General features: G+C 38.4%; 1 long non-coding RNA gene across 1 annotated transcript; it reads left to right on the top strand.

The window, feature by feature from the left end:
• Window positions 1–12868: 12868 nt before the first annotated feature.
• On the top strand, window positions 12869–16756 carry LOC108540057 (uncharacterized). Its single transcript, XR_001888573.1, has 3 exons — window positions 12869–12976; window positions 16140–16361; window positions 16582–16756. It is a non-coding gene; the product is annotated as an uncharacterized LOC108540057 (long non-coding RNA).
• Window positions 16757–17158: the final 402 nt, after the last annotated feature.

The raw sequence follows: 17158 nt of genomic DNA, 5'->3' as shown, positions 1-17158 counted from the left end.
TGAGGCAGGGGATTGCTTGAACCAGGGAGGGGAGGTTGCAGTGAGCCCAGATCGTGCCACTGCACTTCAGCTGGGCAACAGAGCAAGACTGTCTCAAAAAAAAAAAAAAAAAAAAAAAGAATTTCAGAAAAGCACAGGACAGAGAAATTGATACTTTATGTAACTCATGTTGGTAACTTCCAAACATATTCATAAACTCTTTGACACTCCTATTAACAGTTGAGCGTCATAAGCCTTCTCTTTGATTCTGGCTGACCTTAGTAAATAGTCTACTAGCTGACTATGGCCACAGCAACATGACATGACTTCCAAGCACAGGTCATAAAGGTGATATAGCTTCCAACTGATTTTCTAGAAGACTCGGACTAGAGAACTGAGCCACCATGGAATAAGTCTGACTGTCCTGAAGCCATGATACTGTGAAGAAGCCTGAACTAGTTAATGCTGAGATATCATATGGAGAATATCCAAGACAACATGAAGAGAGGGGAAACAGCCAGCCCCCACCTGCCCCAGTCCCTTGCTGTTCTACCTTCAGCTCCCATCTCACTACAGCCCACAACTAGAATCACCAGCCTGAGCTTTCTCAAATTCCTGACCTGCAGAAAATGTGAAAGATGCTACCATGATTGTTATCCTGAAACACTAGGTTTGGGGGTAATTTGCTGTAGAGCAGCGATAGCTGATACCTCCTCTAATATAGCAATTTACACCCTGTTATTTTTGTTTTTTAAGAATTAGACTCTTCTCTGGCAGGAAAATGTGAGTAAAGGCCCAGTGCCATGGGCATCTCTCCTTTATTTAACAAGCACATGTTATGTCAGACTCTGTTCCAGACAAGGCAAATTTGTAGCTAAGCATACTGTACTTCCTGGACTCCTGGAATATATAAAGTACAGGATGGAGACAGGTGTTATGGTTGAATAGCTAAGTAAATAAGAAGGATACAAACAGTGAAAAGTACTAATGCAGATAAAAATATACAACAAGGTCATATACCAGGCAAATGTGACCTAGTCAGGGGGCAGAGAGGCAAAAAGGAGATTGGCTGGACTTTATTTCCCAACTCTCCAATGAAATATCTTGGTATCTCTTGGGTATATACCATTTCAAAACTCAGCAATAAGAATACAAAACACAGCTATAGGTAAAATCCATTATATAAATTGTGAAGGCTGTAAGCTTCCATGTGCTCCGGGATCCCAGGTTTTTAAACAAAAGTTTACCCAATTAGGAAATGAAACCAACAACAAAAACAAGAGAGTAAACTCTATCAGGTAAGATTCTGACCCTAGTTTCCAACCATTTGATTACTGCTTTGCCTCAAGATAATGGCAAGAAGAGTCATTGACTCATTTGCACTTTTGAGTCATCTGCATTTGCGTTCCTTCTCATTAGTGTCTAGCAGCAAGAACATATTTGATAAATAATAAATCCGATGAATCTCTACTATTCCAAACACTGTGAAGGAAGGCAACATAAGGAGAGAAAAAAAAAAAAAGCTTCATCCTTCAGAAATTCATACTGTGGAAAAATTTATCATCCAAAAGATCTATTTATGTATTCTATAAGTTTATTAAACACCCATTTAGGGACTTATTACTAGGTGCTATAAGAGATAGTGAATAATATCAGATACTGTCACTGATGTCACACTATATCTTTTCTTTCTTATTGAAAGGATTAAGATAATGTATCACATAATTTCATTCCAGGTCGTTTTCCCATTACATAGTAACCATTTTCAGCCAAAGCTGTACTTTGAACTTGTACTCATATATCTTTTCTCTTATGATTTTTGATTTTTTTCTATTTAAATACTTTAATATTATTCCTATTAATATTAAAGATGATTTTTATCTATACACTTCTGCAAACTTTATAGGACTTAAGAAGTATTGTAGGTTATGGGTGATGTCATAGACTGGATTCAAAAATGCATGGGAAATAAATCTATATCTATTTGACCAAATATACAGTTTTACTTTCTATGCCTATGTTTTAGCATCTGTAAAATAGGACTAATAATATTCTTTACCTTATGTTGCTTTTTTAAGAATTAAATAGTAAAAGTGCTCAGCATATTGTCCATATTGAACACTCAGCAAAAATATTTTCATAAAATTACAAAAACTTTATTTTGCTCAAAAAACCTCCTTTGGGTAAATGCAGTTTTCTTATCCCCATTCTGTAGAATATGAAAGTTGAGACATTACATTGTTTGGCTGTGGCCACATAGTAAGTTAAATAGTTGGCATTCAAGTTCCAAGCTTCTGATTTCATACCCAGACATAACTTTATAGTTGAGATTTATTATTTTTCTAAAAATTTCTCATCTTAGTTCTATGATTAGAAATAATTTAGGATCAATTCATTTTTCCTCTCTTTCACTCATTCTTATTCCTCACATCAATGCAATGAAGCCTCTTAGTTCTTGCTCCAAAATATATTATGAAACTATTCCCCAGCTACGTTCCTGGATACCATTTGGTCCAAGGCATTATCACGTCACAAGTGGATGCCAACAAGAGTCAACTTACTCATCTCATTTTGGCACCCCCTCCGCCTTTTCCAAGTATTAGAAAATACAAATCCCTTCTTGTGTTCTATCAAGGCTGACACAATATTTCTCTATGTACTCCTCCTCTTCACCTCTCAAGACCCCTTTCTCCAAGTCAGTAGCCTCAGATTTTTTGGTCCTATGTCCAGAGTCATCTCAGGAGCTTCCTCTGCCTATTCCCTGTCTGGCATGACCTTGGCTCCCAAACCAACGCTTCTTATGACTAGAACCTACCTGAAATTCAGAAATAAACTTAAAATCATCTCTAACATGGGGCTGTTCCTGTCTATGACTAAAAATTGCAAATGATTCTTTCCCCCCTCTACCGCAACCCCAGTTGCATGCTTCTGTTTTAATTTGTTTTATAACACATTCTACTGTAGAAAATTACTTCTTTTGGGCTGGGCGCGGTGACTCACGCCTGTAATCCCAGCACTTTGGGAGGCCAAGGCGGGCAGATCATGAGGTCAGGAGTTCGAGACCATCCTGGCTTGACACGGTGAAACCCTGTCTCTACTAAAAATACAAAAAATTAGCCGGGCGTGGTGGTGGACGCCAGTAGTCCCAGCTACTCGGGAGGCTGAGGCAAGAGAATGGTGTGAACCCAGGAGGCGGAGCTTGCAGTGAGCCGAGATCAGGCCACTACACTCCAGCCTGAGCGACAGAGCGAGGGGTGGGGGAAAATAAAATAAAATTACTTATTTGATCATTTGGTTAATTATTATTCCTTGTCTTCTTCCACTAAAATATAAGTGGTACAAAATTCATATACCTTGTTCATTACTGAATGTTCATTATGTAGAAAAATATGAGGCATAGAATAGGCTTCCAATTAATACGTCCAGAATAATGAATTAACTATAGTCCCTGAAGTTTTGTTGAACTTATGAGTTCACGTAAGAGTACACGTGTTCCAGCAAAGTTCGCATTTCCAAGGAATAGGATATCCATTTAAATGTCTCTCACAATAGAGGCAGAAGGTCAATGGAGAGAAAAAGGCAGTAGCAGAATATTAGTAAATAATATTGTTTACAATAACAGTAGTAACAATAGATTGAATGTATAGTAATTACTCAACTAAGTTTAAGGAAAATTTACATATATCCCATCATTTAATTATTTCAACAAAGTTAGAGGCAGATGTTACTGTTCCCATTTTACAGACAAAAGAATTGAGGCCCACCTCACCTCTCCTGAAGTGATCAAGACAGTATTTGCCCCTAGGTGTATCTATCTCCAAAGACATTATTTGTAAAGACTCTTCCATAGAGCAATCTGTTTTATTCTCACTGCCTGTTATTTTTCAATGACAAATAATCGAGCTAATTCCATCAAGAAGGAAGAAAAACTGCTACATTATTCATCGGCAACACATCTGCTTTTGAAAACAGGTAGACGTGGTTCTCAGTCTATCAAAACACACTGAAGTTCTTATTATCCTTATAGTTTTAAAGTCCAGTATAGTCACTGAAAGATTTAGTTTTGTTTTTCTACAAGGCCTCACATGAGGGAAGACAAAGACAAATTGAAAGCAAATGTCTCAACACTGTGATCACTCCACATTCAGAAACTCCGACGGGAACAGAGGGACCCGAGTGTGAGGTCTGGTGTGGGAATCTTTTCAGCACTTGCTGGTGAGCAGGACAAATGAAAGGGGCCTTGCGAGGCTGAACACACGTAATTGGGGTCAGAACACTGGATTTATTACATTTTCTTTTCACCGAAAGGCCTTTTCCTATGGTTCTATTTCATTTCCAGCTCCTTATATTTTAAACATTGAGTGAAATGCAAATGTGACATTTAAACTTTCAGAGGGACATTGAAAATGAACAGCCCTGTGCAGAGAGTATTTGGTATGGATTGGTGAGGTAGTGAGGAGAGAAAATGTTATTATATCCAAAGGAAATTTAACTGCAGAGGAGGAAAATAAAAGACTAAGTTACTCATATAAATGGAAAAACAGAATGACAACAGAAGTGTATTGAAAATGAATCTGTTCCCTCCTGAAATTGTCTGAAAAAAAAATCTTTATTGGGAAAGTCTAAGAATTTTACACTAGAAAAATATAGATCGTCTTTTCCTGGGTTGACTGATGAGAGAAAGAGGGCTTGTGGGGAAGAAATGTCAATCTCTTTTTATAAATAGTATTTTAATTCTCTGCTACTCATTTAACAAGTTCTGGAAAATATTGTATTTTGGGGAGGTGGAACTTGAATTTTATCAAAGATTATAAATGGAAAATATATGCATTCATTTATATTTATAGAAAATATCTGTGAACTTCCTAAAACGGTGAAAGAGATTGTATAACCCAAAACAGTAGGTAAGTGGTAGCAAAATACTACTGGGGCAGAAAAGAAGTGGCAACAAACTAACTACAATAATAAATTAAATCTCTGATGAAGGCAGAGAATCCAGAAAAGTCCAGTGATTTGTTCAGTAATCATTGTGGAAGATGATAGCTAAGGAACAGGTCAAGGGAAGGGAAGGGCAGGACTCTCTGGTCGGGGAGAGCTCCTATGGATGGAAATCCAGGCCAACAGTCAATGCAGCATGCCAATCTACATGTAATTGAGGAGATAAAAAGCCACTCACACTCACAGCCGGTCACAGGGGCTCACATCTGTAATCCCAGCACTTTGGGAGACCGAAGCAGACAGATCACAAGGTCAGGAGATCGAGACCATCCTGGCCAACATGGTGAAACCACATCTCTACTAAAATACAAAAAAGTAGCTGGGTGTGGTGGCACATGCCTGTAGTCCCAGCTACTCAGGAGGCTGAGGCAGGGGAATACCCGGGAGGTAGAGGTTTTATTCTAGCCTGGCGACAGAGCAAGACTCCATCTCAAAAAAAAAAAAAAAAAAAAAAAAAAGCCAGTCACAAAGATGTTTACTAGATATTCTCTTCCTCAGAATTCCTAATGAAGTACCCATATTTATTCATTGTCCATCTGTGAACCTTAATGATATATTAGCATTTTTACATAGGCTTTCATTTTATCTCCCTTCCTCCCCATCCACCATCACCTCCCCTCTAACGCCTGTTATGGGGCTGATAAGAAAAATCAGCTAGATTAAGGTCATGGGAATACTTTTTTAAGGAGTAGTCTCTGCCTTTTTTGTTCTTGGTCCCTATGCAGCTCTGGGACATAAGCACCATTGCAAAAATAATGGAGAACATTTGTGAAGGTTTAAAGTTCAAAAGCAACATATTGACATTACAACATTCTCCTATGGTATGGGTGGCATTCTTGCTTCCCCATTAAAGAAAGTGCAGGAACAGTAGAATCAAGAAAGCTCCAGCTATGTTCTTTTCCAAACATCTGGAAATGGTGCATCATAGCTGAAGCATGGCCCAGGTGTCTGCATAAATATCACTGCGTTATGAACTGCTTGAGGGTCAGGTGCTTGTTCCACTTGTATATCCTATGAGAGAGCGGAATCTTGGGTCACAGAATATGTGACACTCTTCCTTGAAATGCTTGCAGCTGCTGGTCTAATTATTTTTGTTGGGATTATCAATTCAAAATGGCATGATCCAGCTTCAAAGTCATTGTTGTAGCCTTCTATACTATCATTCACTCCTTACACATATGCTGTTCTTCTTTTAGGAGAGAGAAATATAAGTCCATTATCTCCTTCTCCTTCAACTAACATCCCAGAAGTTAGTAACATGTTTTTCTTGGAGAGGAAAAAGGAGTCAGGTGAAAAAAAAAGAGACCTTGCAAGATTTCCTCCTTTACAAAATGTGGTATTACCCTAATCACTTAAGTATACAACACATATAAGACCTTAGACTCCAGTATATTGTAAGGAAATGAATTACAGCAATGGTTGGCAAGTTCTTAACACATATGACCATCTCAATGATTTTGTAAAAATTTTCTCAGGTCAGGCTGGGTGCAGTGGCTCATGCCTGTAATACCAGCAGTTTGGGAGGCCAAGGTGAGTGGAGCACTTGAGGTCAGGAGTTCGAGACCAGCATGGCCAACATGATGAAACCCCACCTCTACTAAAAATACAAAAAAATTAGTCAGGTGTGGTAGTATGCAAAAACCTGTAGTCCCAGCTACCCACGAGACTGACGCACGAGAATCGCTTGAACCCAGGAGGCGGAGGTTGCAGTGAGCTGAGATCTCAGTACTGCACTCCAGCCTGGATGACAGAGTGAGACCCTGTCTCAAATAAATAAATAAGCAAGCAAGCAAGCCAGCCAGCCAGAGACCTGGCTTCACTCGTTTGCTGTGTAACATCAGATGAGTCATTTCTCAGTTTCTTCTCTTGTAAAATTAGATTAATAACTCTTCCTGCAATTTATAGGATGGTTTTCAAGATAAAAACAAAGTAACTTGCAAACATAAATTACTCTGAAAATTGGCATATTCATTTTTGCAGGTCAAATTGTCAGGTGTTACAAAGCTACCCTGGGTAAGTTGAAGACTATGTTGGAGCGGTACTATGATTTCCAGAATTTTCTACACTCTTGTTTTTGTTGTGATTTAAGGTTTCTATTGGTTCCTTCCACTTCTGTTGAACCTCTGAATCTGCTCAGACTCCTTCACCTTTCACCCTTAAAAGTCAATAAAGTATGATCATTAACCCCAAATCTAAGCAATCACCACTGATGAACTATCTACTCTTGCCATCATATAATAATTTCTTACTTTCTGTGCCCAGCATTCCCCTGTTGTCTCTACATTCCTATGTTGATAGTTGCCTCTAATCTCTTCAATGTGGTCATTTTATAGATTTCCCCCGAATTTTTTAAATTATTTTACTCTTCTTTCCTCTCTAGCTTCTGGTATCCTGGCTTACTTTAATGAGAACTATTATATTCCAACCACAGACACTGAAGAAATGCGTCCAGGCACAAGTCAAACTACTGCCACTCAAAAATGTGAGAGACACAACATCCCACTTTATTTCTCTGCTTCTAGGCTTTTTCATTCAGGCTTCCTTATGTACTACTTGAATGAGCATGAGAAAGTTAATTAATCTCTGAGTGTTTCCTCATGTCAAAAATAGGAAGAATAATATTTGTCATTGTGTGAATTACAGTAGAGAATGCATATGCATAGTAGTTAGAATAGTATCTAACTTATAGCACATGAGCAATATATCTTAGCCATTATTTTTTAACTCACTCATTCTTAGGTTTAATTTTTTAAATTAGCTGATTTCTAGTTTATGAACTAGTCTGCTCTCCGGCTGGTTATTATGAATCAAAAAGACAAAATAGCAAAAGGGTCGATCCCTCTTGGTATTCCAGTGGTTGTGCTTCCTCATTTTAGATAGATTTAGAGAATTCGAACAAACTATATCTGTGATTTGTACAAGACTGGTGGTAAAGTGGTCCCTCTCCAGATGTTTCCTCCATGAGGAGGGAGCTCCAGTAATTTCACATTTCTGACTCTTTCTCTTCCTCATTCAATGCTTCCCAGGAGTGCAGGAGCTACTTAGTGTGATTGATGGGTTTAGATGGAGAACTATGGGGCATACATTGCCTAGTCACTTTTGCTACCTGTCTCCTGAGAGTTACTCTCAGCCCTGCTCACATAGAAGGTCTTTGGTTTTTCTGTGCTCTGCAAAATCTCTATAGGCTCAGGCCCTCACATGGGTAGGTTTGCAGTTTAACAGCACTTATTCTTACTAAGTCTGACTACTTCTGGGTATCAATATTAGAAAGTCCACATTCTGGCAGTGTGTAATACTGTGAGTTTTATGATGTGAAACTGATTTTTTGGTTCTGTATTACTGTGTTAGAACTACCATAACAAAATATCACAGACAGGGTGCTTTAAACAACAGAAACTTATTTTCTCACATTCTGGAGGCCAGAAGTTCAAGATCAAGGTATAAGGCAGGCTTGCTTTCTCCTGGGGCCTCACTCCCTGGCTCACAGATGGCACTCCTCTCATTCACTGTGTCCTCACATGGCCTTTTCTCCGTGCGTGTATATCATTGGTGTCTCTTCCTCTTCTTACAAAAATACCAGCCATCCCGAATCAGGTCTCTACTCTTATAACCTTACTTGACCTTAATCACTTCTTTATAGGCTTTTTTTTCCCTAATACAGTCACATTCTAAAGCACTGAGAGGGCTTTAACATGAATTTCATGGGGACAGAGTTCAGTTCATAACAGCTTCATATTGGTCTTTCTCTCAGTTGTTTCCAAACCTTGTGTTTAGGTAGGAGAATACAGGTGAGTCATTTTGGGAACCTCAATAGACTTACAGCAGTGGTTTTCAACTTCTTTTTTATTAACTCCTTATGGAGCCTTTTTAGATACTATCTTTCCCTAATCAAAACCCCTTTCCATGAAATTATAATACTACAGATACCTGTGTATGTACTGTGGCCCTATGGAGGGTCGTAAGTCATTCTAATCTCTGAGATGCTTTGACCCTGAGAACCAAATATGCCTTTCTGGGGTGGTCTTGCATGCAATAAAGATGGAATGAAAGCAGGAACACAGAGAAGTCAGCAAGAAAGCAATATGAGCCATGCCAGAGCTCCTCAGCTTCTTCCAAAGCAGTACTATGAGCCTGCAGCTCCACGGACCTCAGAAAGGGAGGGTCCACACTCATGGAGTATAAAAGGAATTTTCTCCAATCTGTAGAACCCTCTTATAAATAAGTAAGCATGTGTTTCTACGTCTTTATCCATAATACATCACCATATTTTAAGGGTATATTTGTGGTTGATAGTCTGGCTTAAAATATAGACTAGGTGGCATATATCACACTGTATTTTAAAAAATCTGGGTAAATAAGAGTAAGATCCTTCAAACTAACATGTCATTATCCTCCAGAATAGTTGAAACGAAGGCATAAAATACTCATGTGACTGTCACTTGAGAGACATAGCACATATGAATTAGAATACCATGAAAAGAAAAGAAGAGGGCTTTCAGAGATGAGCACCCAATCCAAAGTTCCTGAGACAGGGATCCAAAACTGTAGATGCTGACACGCTATGGGGCTGCTTCTCGTATGGACAACTCTGAATAAGTGCTGGACTGAATAAATGCTGCAGAGATTTCTTCAGTAAAAGCTAATGCATGACACTCCGGGCAAGAACAGAAAAAGATAACAAAATACCAGAAGATTAACAACAACAAACCTTTGAGAGCATTTCTATGCCAGAATGGGGGCCAAACACAATCTCATTTCATACTCACAACAACCCGAAGAGGTAGTCGCTATCATCACTCTCATTCCGCAGATTAATCACCAGGAAGTTTAACAAGGTAAGTAGTTTGTTAGATGTCAGACCAAAGTCTATCTGATTACAGAGTCTGCATATTTTACCATTCACCATCCTGGCTGCTATCTGCTCCCAACTCCTGGGTAGAGATAATAAAACTAATTTTCCAATTAGTTTAGTTTCCAAAAACTTATAACACTATTTCTTAGAGTTTGCTTTTTTATACCATTAGAGGGGTGTCTCCGAGAGTTATCAGCTATTTATATTGTCATATGAAAGAAGACAACATGGGTCGTTTGTAGAGGGATTGTGTAACAGAGGCAGAGCTGCAGCAGTGTAAACTATATCACCAATAAAATCATGGTACCTTCACAATGCCCACCCTGCTGAAGTAAGTAACATAGGTAGAGATTCCTACCTTACAAATGAGGATGCCAAGGACTAGAGAGTTCAGTGATTTATCCAAAGTTCTATATCCAGATAGAAGCATCAAAGAGAACTCTAACTTCTGACTCTTAAGTTTGCTTCCAGACCCACTACTTCACAGTTCCTCCCAAGCACGACAGTGATTGTGACTTTCCCTCTGCCCCACTGTGTTTCCCCCTCATAACCCTGTCCTCTCTTTCCCTTCCTCAACACCGCTGTGATTCTGAAGTTTGTAAGTCATTTGGAGGAGATCAACTTCTCCAGCATCCAGACAGTCTTTTGCTAAACAAGTCTGCAGTACATAAGGCAGACGAGGGATTTACATCTTTGACTCTCTTCCAGCAGATATTACTTATCTTGAACTGCCAGCAGAACCTCGTCTATATGATGTGTGTGACAGTGAAGAATAGCTTTTTGCTGCATTGCCAGGCTTGCATGGGTAAAGGAAATTAGGAGTCATTGTTTGATGGAATGAATATTCAGGAACATCTCTGGGAAATCTTGGCAAGGAGGGTAAGGTGTGAGACCTAGTCTTAGGGGCCATGAAAATAATCCCCAATTCACTGAGCCCTTGCAATGATTTTGTAGAGACTTGGTAAGGACGCCAAAAAGAAAAAAATATATATATATATATGAGAGAGAGATTATTCAACCCTCCTTAAGACCCCTGTAGGCCATGTCTTTCCCAGTAAAGCTGTTCTTGAATTTCATATCATTTGAAAAAAGTTGGTTTATAACCTCGTCCTTAAAAACTTGGCATCAATTGTGTTTCATAAACATAATTATAAGCAGTGGTCATTATAGATAGTGGCTGGATATGTATCTTAGTAGTGCCTTGCATACATAAAACAGTCAACAAATAATTCTTATTAATAGTGCCCATTTCATTTATACATATTGTTTTTCTAAAGCATAGTACATCTTGAGTCATGTGAGAGATATCTGCATTTTATAGTATACCTGCGGTACAATGGCATCTAGTTTTCAAGCTTATCTTCACCGTCCTTAGCACAGAATAGAAATATTAATGAACCTATTTTCCAACAAATTCCTAAGGAATATCTGGCAATATTCACGTTTTCTAGTTAAAATTAGATCGGAGAGATAGCTGGTTGATTCTGCAGAATTCGTTGAAATGAAGTCAAAATATACATTTTGTCACAAATTTGATAACATGTTTGAACTAGATTCTCTTAGTTTATTGCAATATTTTCCTAACAGTAACAAAACATGTTTTAAACTTGTACTTATGTCAGTTTAATATTATTGGATCATGTGCAAGATAAATTATTTTGTGCTTTTACATTTTAAATAGAATGGTTGACCTCTGAATCCAGAATCTTATTTAAGCTTTAAAATTCTTCAGAATAAGATATAAGGTGGAACTGCACTCAAGGATGCAATCTTGGTAATGAACATTAGTTCAAAATCCTACTTTGACATATAAAATAATGTGTTAAAAAATAAAACACGCTCGATAGGCACCAACATATTTTTTCAGCATAAGCATAGTGTCAAGCACTAACATAATATAAACTATTTTGAGGGTTTTAATCACAGCACATATGTATTTTTTCCTCTATCTACTCCAATATCAAATGCTAGCAGTATAAGATCTACTTTTGAATAAATTAAGGGAATGTGAGTATACCTCTCATTGCAAAATACATACATTTTTTAAATGCTCAACATGAAAATATACCATATATTTTCTATTTCAAATATACATGAGAAGCTCTGTGCATGGTTTTATCTTAGGTGAATGCCTCACATGTACCAGCCATTGACGAAAGAGTTACAGACCTCAGAGGTAACTGCATACCACTCAAGGGACAGGAAGAGGTGACTGATGAAAAAAGCAAGCTATTTTCCGGCAGCATTAGCCAGCATTGTTCCAAATTAGGGATGTATCCATTCATGCACCAGTGAAGAAGTATGAGATCAATTTCAGACAAGCTGTAGGACTGAAGGTATGGGTGGCCCGTTAAAAGAAAATATAGGTGTTGTTGGTTAAAGCAGGAAGTAGATGATGGTGACCTAGACAAAATTTGCTCACTACAACTCACATATCTGAATCTCTAGAAGTCTGACTAGTGGATGTGCAATTTTACCAGATTTCCCGGGTGATAAATATTATCATTACAGTTGAAGAATCACTCTTTGTGTATGATTTCTGTACCTCTAAAAGCACTTTGCATATTGTTTAAGAGTTAGGACACTAATATTTGATAATCTTCAGAATAATGTTCTAATGCACTAGAAAGAGGAGAATAGAAACATGTGTGTTCCAGTGATGTTTGCCCCTTTCTGATCTGTAGAGATCTCTCAAACCTTCAGGACAGGTGACTGAATAGGAAAAGCCCATGAAATAGCCAATTATTTTTACCAGAGAAACACCACTTTTAGCTGGATGATATTTTTAGTTTCCACATGAAATTACATCTTTAGAAATTATTCTGTGTTTAGGTGGGGATATATCTAAACATTCTGGATCATCCATTTTGAAGATATAAAAACTCAGGCACAGAGAAGCAAATCCAGGACATTGTAAGTTCAAATCCTATGACTCTCAATCCAGTGCTCCTTCATGCTTGGGTTCTAGAACCCTGAAGAATACAGGGAATGGAATCTCACCTTAGAGAATTCTTTTGTCTTAGGTAGGTTGCCCCCCCTGCTAAGATGCACCACAAATGGGATTCTGCCTCCTGGTCATGAATTATCTCATCTTTGCTAATGCTCTGGTCTGCTTGCTTGCTTACATAAAATGCAGCTCATCCATATGTGAGTGGAAATCCTGATCAAATTGCAAAGATAGTAAGAGATAGGAAAGGAAGAGTTGACAACTTACCTCTCTTTGAGCACCACGATCAAAAAGCCACTGGTCAGATAAAATCACTAGGTCTCGGTATCTGCCTTGTTTGGACTTTGTTCTTATGGTTGTTTCTTTCAACTGACTTTTATTCAAATTGATAAAGGAATTGCTGAGATTATCCAACTCAACAATCTATTAGAGGGCTTCTCAAACTTAGCACTGTTGGGAAACTTAGCACTGTTCTCAAACTTATTCTGGCCCAGATGCTCCTTTGTTATAGGGTGGACCTGTGCACTGTGAGATGGTTAGCAGTATCCCTGGCTTCTACCCACTAGATACCAGTAATACCACCATTTCTCCCAACCTCAGCTTAGGGTTGTTGCCAAATCACCTCCAGTTGAGAACCACTGATGTAAACAAACAACTAACTACGCCTCACTCTACAGAAACTATGCAATTTTGTGTAGTGGATAAAGTAAAATTGGATCTTAGCCCCCACTTATTCAGTATAAGGATCTGAAGATTGCTATTAGCTAATGAAGCTAAGAATATTGTTCAATATTTGTCCTCTTGTGCATGTACCATGATGTCTAGCTAGGGTCAGGATGTCTACTGTTTGCTAAAGAAGGTTTGTTTCTAAATTACATTCGTATCTCCCTTTGGGACAAGAATACTTTTTGATTATTGCGTTTTCATGAATTTCTACAAAACATTATTTACTTCCAGTGCTTTCCGCAAAATACTGGTTGTAGCTGTGATATTCCACTATCTCCCCAATCCAAGGTTTCTGCCTCTGCATCCGTGTTTGCTCACAGAGAGGCTTTGTCTGACGCAATTAACAGTACCTGCCACATTGTGCCTTATGAGTTGGCTATGTTTGTGCATGGTTGAGAAGAAAGTTTAAACCAACTTCGGTCAAGAAAATTGCCAGCTGCTTAGAGAACATTCTGAGAAACTGATCCTCTGGTGAACATAAATATAGGCCACATGCAACTTCTGGCAATGCTCTTGAACGCTATCCAGCCAAGGCAACACAGAACTAACTCAGGGCATTACTCTCGCCTTACATTAAGCTCCACCATATGGATTCTTCTCACTCTTGGAAATGCTCTTTTCTACTTCTTCCCACTCTACTTCTTTTTTCTATACTATTTATTTAGTGCTTGAAATATTCTTGGCACAGCACAGGCCCTGGAATTGTAAGTTGAATTAAGCTGGGTTCCCCCTCAAGGTTCATCATAGTAGCCAGAATTACGAATAGTAACAAACGGATCAACAGGTTACTCTTACATTACAGAGAAAGCACACCAAATTGTTTCTGAAGACCTAGTACATATTTTTCACAGACCAGAGATTTAAATGTGAAGATTTACCAAGCATAAAAGAATGTTATATCGTTGTGCAACAGTATATACTGAGGTTAAAAAAGGTTTGGAAATGTATGGTATTTATAATAAAGAGTGTGTTTCTCAAATATTTGGTTAGAGGAAGGTCAGTGATATGGAGATTGTTAGATGGGAGAAGATGAAACTAGAAAGGACTGTTTAATAGACCCAAGCAAGAACCATAAATATCCATGGGAAATTATTAGGCAGAGATGTAATTTTAGAGACATAATTATAGCATCATATGGCAGGTTTAAAAGGTTAAGACAGAAGGAAAGGAAAAATATTAGATGTAATAATTGCTCAATTCAAGTAACACTTGATGGTACCTAAATGGAAGCCCTGGCAATGGGGCTGTCATAAGAGCGTGAATCTGTGTGATAAAATGTTGGGAGCTTTGCAGCTGATTGGCTGAAATGGTGGAGAGGAAAAGAAGTGGAGATGGCTCCCAGGCTTTAACCCTAGTGATCTGAGCGGAAGTAAAGTTGACAAACTATATTTGGCCTTTTAGTGTCTATGTGCTGTTCATGGTGGAAATCTTTGATATTGATCGATTGAGATGGAGTTTCACTCTTGTTGCCCAGGCTTGACTGCAATAGCGCGATCTCAGCTCACAGCAACCTCTGCCTCCCAGGTTGAAGCAATTATCCTGTCTCCGCCTCCAAATTAGCTGGGATTACAGGCACCTGCCAACAAGCAGGTGCTTGTTTTTTGGTATTTTTAAGACAGATGGGGTTTCACCACGTTGGCCAGCTGATTTCAAACTCCTGACCTCAAATGATTCACCTGCCTCAGCCTCCCAAAGTGCTAGGATTACGGGAATGAGCTGCTGCGCCCGGCCACGTTTGATAATTATTAATGGTAGAGTGTCACAGGCTAATGAATACCATGTAGATTCGGTCTCTTACCAAATTGCAGTTTTGAAAAATTCCTGTGACTCTACTGCTTTTCACTTTGACAATGAGAGTTCTCTGAAGCACATCACAGAAGTTCTTCTACCTCATGCACAGGTTTCTCAAGAGGCTCTTTCTGAATTAATTATCTGTGTCATCTCAATGATCCAAAGAACTTTATATTCAGTGACTATGTACTTGCCGGAGAGACATCTTCTATGTAGTCACACATCAAAGGCCAAATAGACAACTGAGGCTCACTCTGTTTTGTATTAAGGAAATGCTACAAATTATCAGAGAAGGGAGTAGGCTTGGCAGTGCTGTATTTTGACTGATGATTTTCTGCTTTTTGGTTATGGAAATGCGGACATGTCTAATTTTGCCAGCCTCAGACTGACTTTTTGGAGATACTTTTTGGATTTAGGTTTGATGTTCACCCACCAGTAATGCATATCACATTTCATCCTTACTTTCCTAGCACCATGATTTGATAGACATGATAGAAATGCAGAAGATTATGAGAACAACCATTTCAATTCCCTCCTTTATAGATAAGAGTAAGACTCAGAGAAAAAGTTTTTTTCCAAAGTCAAGCAAAGGAGAATATTAAATAAAGAGAATAATTGGACAAATAAGTGTCAGGGCTAGAATTTGCCTTCTAAGATTTAAACAAAAAAATGGAGCACTATAATGGATTAGAGAGGTGTTTGAGTCTGGTATGTTTAAGTAATTATTGGGAATGTTCAGGAAAGGTAGGTGTTAAGGGCCGGGCACAAGAAATTTTCATCAGAATGACTCTTTCCCAGAAGGGAGTAATGGAGATTCATGATATCATACTTACAAATTAATTCTAGGTGGCCAGCTCATTCAACACACAGATATTATGTGTTAGCCTGAGAAAGTGATGTAGAAAAGACCTAGTGGACAAATGGAAGAATCGATACACAGAAGAAAATATTCAGAAGAAAATGCAAAGCTTGTGGAATGCTCAATACCCCACACCACCTATTTTTGGAGACCTTCCACCAGAATATTAAGTTCCTGAATTTTGTGGTACCATAATGGCAGGCAGACAGGTGAGAGCCACTTGCAATCACAAAGGTCACTGCTTGGTACTAGTATACTGAGAACTTTCACACTAAATCTTCCTTCCCTTCTAGATAATAGGGTAGGATACTGGGAAGGGGAAAAGGATGTGATTCAGGTGTGTGTTATTGTCTTCTTTTCCTTTTGTTTTACCCACCTCCCTCAATAATATCATTGACTTACTGGGGATTTTTTTTTTTTTGGATCCAGTAATCTACATCAAAAATAATTCTCCAAGGAAAAGTATCTCAAGATGCCTGAAGGCAAATTGTCAGTGATTAAAATGCTCTGGAACCTCATCACCACTTCAACAAATTGTGTGTAACATGTATTTATTATGAACAAGTTCTTTGTGACCATAGCTCAGAAGATACACAAACCATAGTGAAAGGTGTTGGTTTTTTTAGCTTCTACATTTGTGGTGAATAAAAGCAATCTGAGACTTTAAGGTATCAAATAAATGAGTTTCCATGTTGCTAACCCCTAGAAACTAATTGAAATCATGTGTTTTTCTACTTAAAGATTAGCTCTAACAGTGCTTCTGAAAATGAAAAGCAGAAAGTAGCACTCTACTTATTAGGTGTTCCCCAGCTCAGCTGTGGGCTCCAAAGTGGTCTCTAATGATTGCAGGTTTAGTGAGTAGCAAATCCTATAAATAAGAAAAGTTCCAAATCACTTTCAGCTTGGTTGCCTCAAATTATGTAGAGTATCTAAGGTAATCTCTGTTTCAGTTTGGTGTTGGAGTTTCAGATGGGATTGCAGGGAGCCCTCTGACTCAAAGGCAATA

This window comes from Rhinopithecus bieti, unplaced genomic scaffold, assembly GCF_001698545.2.
Source record: "Rhinopithecus bieti isolate Rb0 unplaced genomic scaffold, ASM169854v2 scaffold_18285, whole genome shotgun sequence".
Classification (NCBI taxonomy): domain Eukaryota; kingdom Metazoa; phylum Chordata; class Mammalia; order Primates; family Cercopithecidae; genus Rhinopithecus; species Rhinopithecus bieti.
This window is presented reverse-complemented; position numbering and strand designations above follow the sequence as displayed.